This window comes from Oryctolagus cuniculus, chromosome 7 (genome assembly GCF_964237555.1).
Source record: "Oryctolagus cuniculus chromosome 7, mOryCun1.1, whole genome shotgun sequence".
Taxonomy (NCBI): Eukaryota; Metazoa; Chordata; class Mammalia; order Lagomorpha; family Leporidae; genus Oryctolagus; species Oryctolagus cuniculus.
In genome coordinates, this window is record NC_091438.1 from 135,544,319 (window position 1) to 135,550,359 (window position 6,041).

A 6,041-nucleotide genomic window follows, 5' to 3' on the forward strand; every position below is an offset into this window, starting at 1 on the left:
CTTTTTTATTTTTTAAAAAAGACTTATTTATTTATTTAAAGGCAGAGTTACAGAGAGGCAGAGGCAGAGAGAGAGAGAGAGAGAGAGAGAGAGAGAGAGAGAGGTCTTCCATTTGCTGGTTCGCTCCCCAAATGGCTGCAATGGCCGAAGCTGTGCCAATCTGAAACCAGGAGCCAGGATCTTCCTCCAGGTCTCCCATGTGGGTGCAGGGGCCCAAGGACTTGGACCATCTTCCACTGCTTTCCCAGGCCATAGCAGAGAGCTGGATGGGAACTGGAGTAGCCAGGATTCAAACTGGCGCCCACATGGGAGGCCGGCACTACAGGCAGTGACTTCACCCGCTACGCCACAGTGCCTGTGTGCCTGCTGTGCTCTTGTTCTGGTCTGAATCCTCCTGGTTCTGCCATCAGTCAACTTTGGGGTCTTGACAGGGTGGGTGTGGGGTGGTCCCTAAGGGATGATCTTCCTGGAGCCCCTACTGATTTCTGCAAGGTCTCCCCACTCTGGCTGGTGGTGCCAACTCCATGTGACTTCCCATAAAGCAGTCTGGCTCCCAGCATGCATGGGTGCAGCTTAGCACCCAGTCAAAGGTTGCTAACATCCCTCTCTGCGGTTTCCAGCTCTCCTGCAACCTGCTGTGCAAATTCCAGCGGCCTCAAACTGCAGTCTTGGCCTGCTTCAGCAGCAAGGCCTCTGCTCTCTCTCTCTCTCTCTCTCTCTCTGGGCTCTGCTCCCTGTGCTGAGATCTGGAAAGTTGGGGTGGAAGCTGGGATGAGTGTCAACATCACTTCCTGCGTTTCCCTCTCCCAAGGCCCACAGCCAGCTGGGAGCTGGAATCTTGCAGGCGTAGGAGCCAGAGGAAGCCAGGAAAGCTCACTGCTTCTCTGCCTCCCGCAAACACTCCCTCTGCCCTTGTCCCTCCTGCGGCCATGCTCCTAGGGGCTGGGGGTGGGAGATGAGCAGGGGTCTGCGGGGGACAGGGAGCCCAGAGGAGGCAGCTGGGGGGTTGCCTGCCCGTTCTGTTTGTAACTCTCCAGTGGAGGAAGGAGAGCGAGGCAGCTGTGTGTGGCTGAGCCTGGAGAAGAGGCAGAGGAGGAGGGGCTGCTGGGAGTGCAATTAGCAGACAGTTTGAGACTGATGAAGTGGGTAATGAGAGGCACTAGGACAGAATTTCATGCTAAAAAGGTAAGAATAAAGACCGGGAGGGAGACTGTTGCTCATGAGCCCACTCAGGCCTGATCAGCCCCGGATCTACCCTGTGCCCAGGGCTAGGGGCCTGGGACCTGGCTCCTCCTTCCCAGGAGGACCCCTTCCCCGGGGGCTGCCTCACCGACACTCGCCACGCTTACACGAGCCGGGCCCCGGCCAGCCATTGTTGCGTGCTTTGCTTCTTGCTGTGTCTTGTAGTGACACTACGAAGCTGGGTTTTATTGTCACCCATTTTACATAGGAGAAAACAGGGGTGTAAGGAGATGTCGGAGAGACAGAGCATCTCACCATGGCCTGACACCAGAGGGTGATAGACAGAGCGCTGGTGTCCTGGTGGAGGTGATTGTCCTTTGGTCCAAAGAATTATTCATTTTAATGATTTTAACGGCAGAGTTAGAGAGAGAGAGAGAGAGAGAGATCTCTTCCATTTGCTGGTTCACTCCCCTAATGGCTGCAATAGCTGGGGCTGGGCCAGGCCGAAGGTTGGAGCCTAGAACTCCATCCGGGTCTCCCATGTGGGTGGCAGGAGGCCAAAGGACTTGAGTCATCTTCCACTGCCTTACTAGGTGCCTTAGTAGGGAACCAGATCAGAAGTGGAGCAGCCAGGAACTAAAACCTGTGTTCATATGGGATGCTGGCATCGCAGGCAGCTGCTTAACCCACTGTGCCACAGTGCCGGCCGCCGGCCCTGGTAACCATCCTTCAGAAAGGCGACAGCTCTGGTCGCTGTCCTCTGGAGACAGGGAGCCTGCCTCCCAGAACCTGCTGTGTGTGCGAGACGCTTGGTACAGGCTCCCAGCTGTGCGTGTTCCGTCCCTTCATCTGAGATCCGTTTTGTTTCTCAGCTGTCACACTTAGAAGGCAAAGTCCTATTACCTCTGCATTTTGCACATGACAGAGCAGCATTAGAGCAACTCAGTTCTTTGTCCAGGGGACCCCTCTGGGCATGGATGGGACAATCCTAACATCCATGACACTTGCAGACAACAAGCATACGCTCGCTGAGTGCACACTGTGTGCCGGGACTTGTTCCAGGCCCTACAGATAAAGCAATGAAGGAAGCAGCCAAAAACCCTACTCTCCTGAAGCCTGGGTTCTGGAGAGGGTGTCCAGAGACACAGATAAGCCCCGAGGAGGGAAACGACTGAGGCCTGTAGGAAGTGGGGTTGTAGGCTGGAGACTGGTTTTGCACGACACTCTGGGAAGGCCTCGCTGAGAGCAAAGCTTGAAGGGGTGAGGACCCAGCAGGTGGAGAGCTGCAGATGCGTCTATCTAAGGGGGCAGCCGGTGCCAAGATCCAGAGGCACAGCTTCAAGTGTGGCATAGACAAGGTGAAGGAGGGTTTCTCCAGGGGCTGTGCAGCCAGGCTTGGGGGAGGGGCGGCAGGTGCAGCTGGCGGGAGTGGTGGGGGTGGAGTAGGAGCCCTGAGTTCCCACACTCACTGAAGTCTTCCATCCTGAGCGTCTGGGAGGAGAGGCTGCTGTTTCCCGGAGGACCGGGCTCGGGGAGACAGCCTGCCTCACACAGGGGCAGGTGATCCGTGCTGAGACACCGCACGCAGAGGGAGTGCAGCCAGCTGTGGGTGCTGTAGGTCGCGCAGGCGCCGCGGGCAGGCCCAAGTCCTCAGCTCGCTCTCTCTCTCTCTCGCTCTCTCTCTCTCTCTCTCTCTCTCTCTGTGTGTGTCTCGTCTGGAGAAGCCCCTCACCCCCTGCTGAGACACAAAGATCTGAGCCAAGAGTAGGGTTGAGAGGTGATTCCTTTGCTCTGATCTGGGGCCAGGTGGCCCACTTTGATAGCCTCCAATTTGTCCCTGCATTGTGCCTTCCCCTTAGGATCTGCCACTCTGCTGCTTCCTGCCCCACAGCTGAAGTGACTCCCATGGCCAGCCCAAGCCCTACAGTGTTCCCCCAGCTCTTTCTCTTAGCCCAGGGGACACAGCCTGACCTCGAGAACAAGACTTGCCAAAACCACGTGAGTGCAGAGAACAGACTCCCTCACCGTGTGGCGACCTGGGGCAGGTGCCTGTCTGTCTGGGCTGGAGCGGGGCCACACAGCACTCCCCTTAGAGTCCACTGGGAGGCTTAAGTGAGGAGATGCCCAGGATGGGCGGAAGGTCCATCTCCCTCCTCTAGGGCCCAGCACCCTGCAGCCTGACAGGTCCCTGGTCCTCTCTCGGGCTCCATGGCCGGCGCCTCGTCTCCTGTCCCTCTGTCCCTCCAGACCACACGAGAGGTCCCCTTGGAAGTTTCTCTCATGCTCACAGAGGGCTGGCTCTGTGCAGCCAGGCAGTTGACAGGGTGGTCAGAGGGCTTTGTCCCCAGCTGGGCCTGCCTTCCCGGCTCGCCTCTGCCTCTGGGGAGTTTAGGAGAGTCTCCAAGGCTCCCTTGAAACCTCTGTGTCATCATCTGAAGACCAGAACCTTGTCGTGGAGATGTGGCAGGAGTGAGGGAAGATGATGCGAAGAAGGCATTTAGCACAGCAGCCTCAGATCCTTGTCATTATGAGTGTGACAGCTCAGTCCCATGCCTGGGCCCACACCGCGTCCACCCAGAGGTTATCTAGGCCAGGGGCCAGCGCATTTTTTTCTGTAGAGGCCAAGAAGTGAATATTTTGGGCGTGCAGGCCATGGGGTCTCTGGCTCAGTTTCTCAGCTCTGCTGTCTTAGTGTAAAATCAGCCGTAGACAATACGTGCGTGAACAGGTGAACTTGTGTTCTGATAAAACTGTATTTGCGAAAGCAGGCCATGGGCTGTTTGGCCCATGGGGCATCTTTTTCCAGCCCGCGAGGTAGACCAGGCAGAAGTGCCCAGCTGTGGAGCTGCCCTGGCCGGCGAGGACGGGGAAGGAAGCCGGGATCCCAGGACCTGCCCTCGATTGTTCTCTCACTGTTCCCAGGGGTTCCTTTCTCTCCTCTTAGTTCATCAGTTGCACACATGCCAGTTGCTCATTAAGTATTCATCTGATTAGTGTAATATAACAATGCATTTTTGACACCCTCTTGGAAGCTTCTGGATGTGTCCTTTGGAGATAGCTGTGAAATCAGAGGCAATGAAGGAGTCCCCGGCTGGCCCCAGGTGCGCCCCGGCGAGCAGGAGCTCCCAGTCCTCGCTCCTGGAGGACACTGTGGGCAGAACAAGGACAGTCCTACAGCACCAGGCACCAGTGTGGCAAGGCCCTGCAGCCGGGAAATTCTGCTTTCAATCGCTCCAAGAAAACAATCCTCTAAAGAGAATCTCATCTATTAATGTGATTATTAATCTGCAAAAAAAAAAAAAAAACCCTCGCTTCTCAATAAAATGAATCTATGACAAGACAGATGTAATAAACCTGGTTAGGATTTATGATGTGCTCCGGCAGCGTTTTGCAAGAGATAATGTTCCCCTGTAATGTGGATTTGCCGGATGAGAACCGTGTAATTTATTCTGTCAATGTACATAAGAAATGTTATCTGTGTGGGGAATGACTGATGGCCTCATGGAAGCTGGCAGGGAAACAAATAAAACAATTTGGGCCTTAAAAGTGTAATCACCTAATGATCGCGTCGCAGCGTTCATGACGTGGGGCACGGGGCTGGGAGCTGCGGCTGCCGGTGGATCCGCCGCCCAGAGGTGAGGCCTTTTACCTTTGAGCTTGGCACCAGAGGGCAACACGGAGTTCTCCCTCTGAGCCTCCGCCCAGGCTGTTCCATCTTCCCGGCTGCTCTTCCACATGTCCTTCCAGACCTGGCTAAGGATCTCTGTTCCATGGACTCTGCTTCCAAGGCTGCATCCGCCCTCATACCCTGGCCATAGCGCGGGTTTTGCCTCCCCAGGGATGCTCGTGGCCACTGGCTGGGCCCCGTCCGTGCTGCTCAGCACCTGCTCCCTGGTAGCTCAGTGGTGGCTGTCATTTTCCCTTGGCAAGCAGACATCATCTTGGTTCAACCCCTCCATGCGAAGAAGGATGGTTTGATGACTGCTCCTCCATGTGCACTGAGTGAATTCATACCCAGACACATGGCCACCATTCAGCGAACATTTCTAGTGTATCAGGCTCTGGGAGAGGTGTTTTGCCAAGGTCAAATCTGTGGAGCTGCCCTAGGAGGGGAGAACCATCACCATTCCCCTTTGGATGGAACAGGAGTTGAGGGGCTTAGGGATCACTTGCTGTGTCCCAGGGCATCTCTCGACAGAGCGGAGAAACCAGGATCCAAATCCAGCCCGCAGAGCCCACCCCGATTCAGCATGGAGCCTGCTGCCCACCTGCTGTCTCCTTTCCATGCCAGCTCTGTGTCCTTCCTGCCTTGAGACCCTTTATTCTCCTGGTTTCCACACAGCACCGGCTCCTGGTTTTCTTCCCCCTTCTCTGACCACTCCCTCTCAGACTTCTTTCCAGAACCTTCCTCCCTAAGTGTCGGTGTCCACCGGCTCTCTGCTTGGCCTGCCTTCTTCACCCCATTTCACAGTCCCTTCACCCGTGGGCTTTCACAGTGCGGTGTGGACTTGTCGCTCTCCTGTGTCCCGACTCCCTCCACCTGCCTGGGTGTCTCCAAGGGGACATTCTTTTTTTTTTTTTTTTTTTGAAGACTTATTTATTTATTTGAAAGGCTGAGTTACAGAAAGAGCAGAAGAGACATATATATATATGTGTGTGTGTGTATAAATATATGTGTATATATAAATATATAATGTGTGTGTGTGTATATATATATATATATGAGAGAAAGAGAGAGAGAGAGAGAGAATCTTCCATTTGATGGTTCACTTCCCAGATGGCCACAAAAGCCAGAGCTGGGCCAGGCTGAAGCCAGGAGCCAGGAGCTTCTTCCAGTTCTCCCACGAGGGTAACAGGGA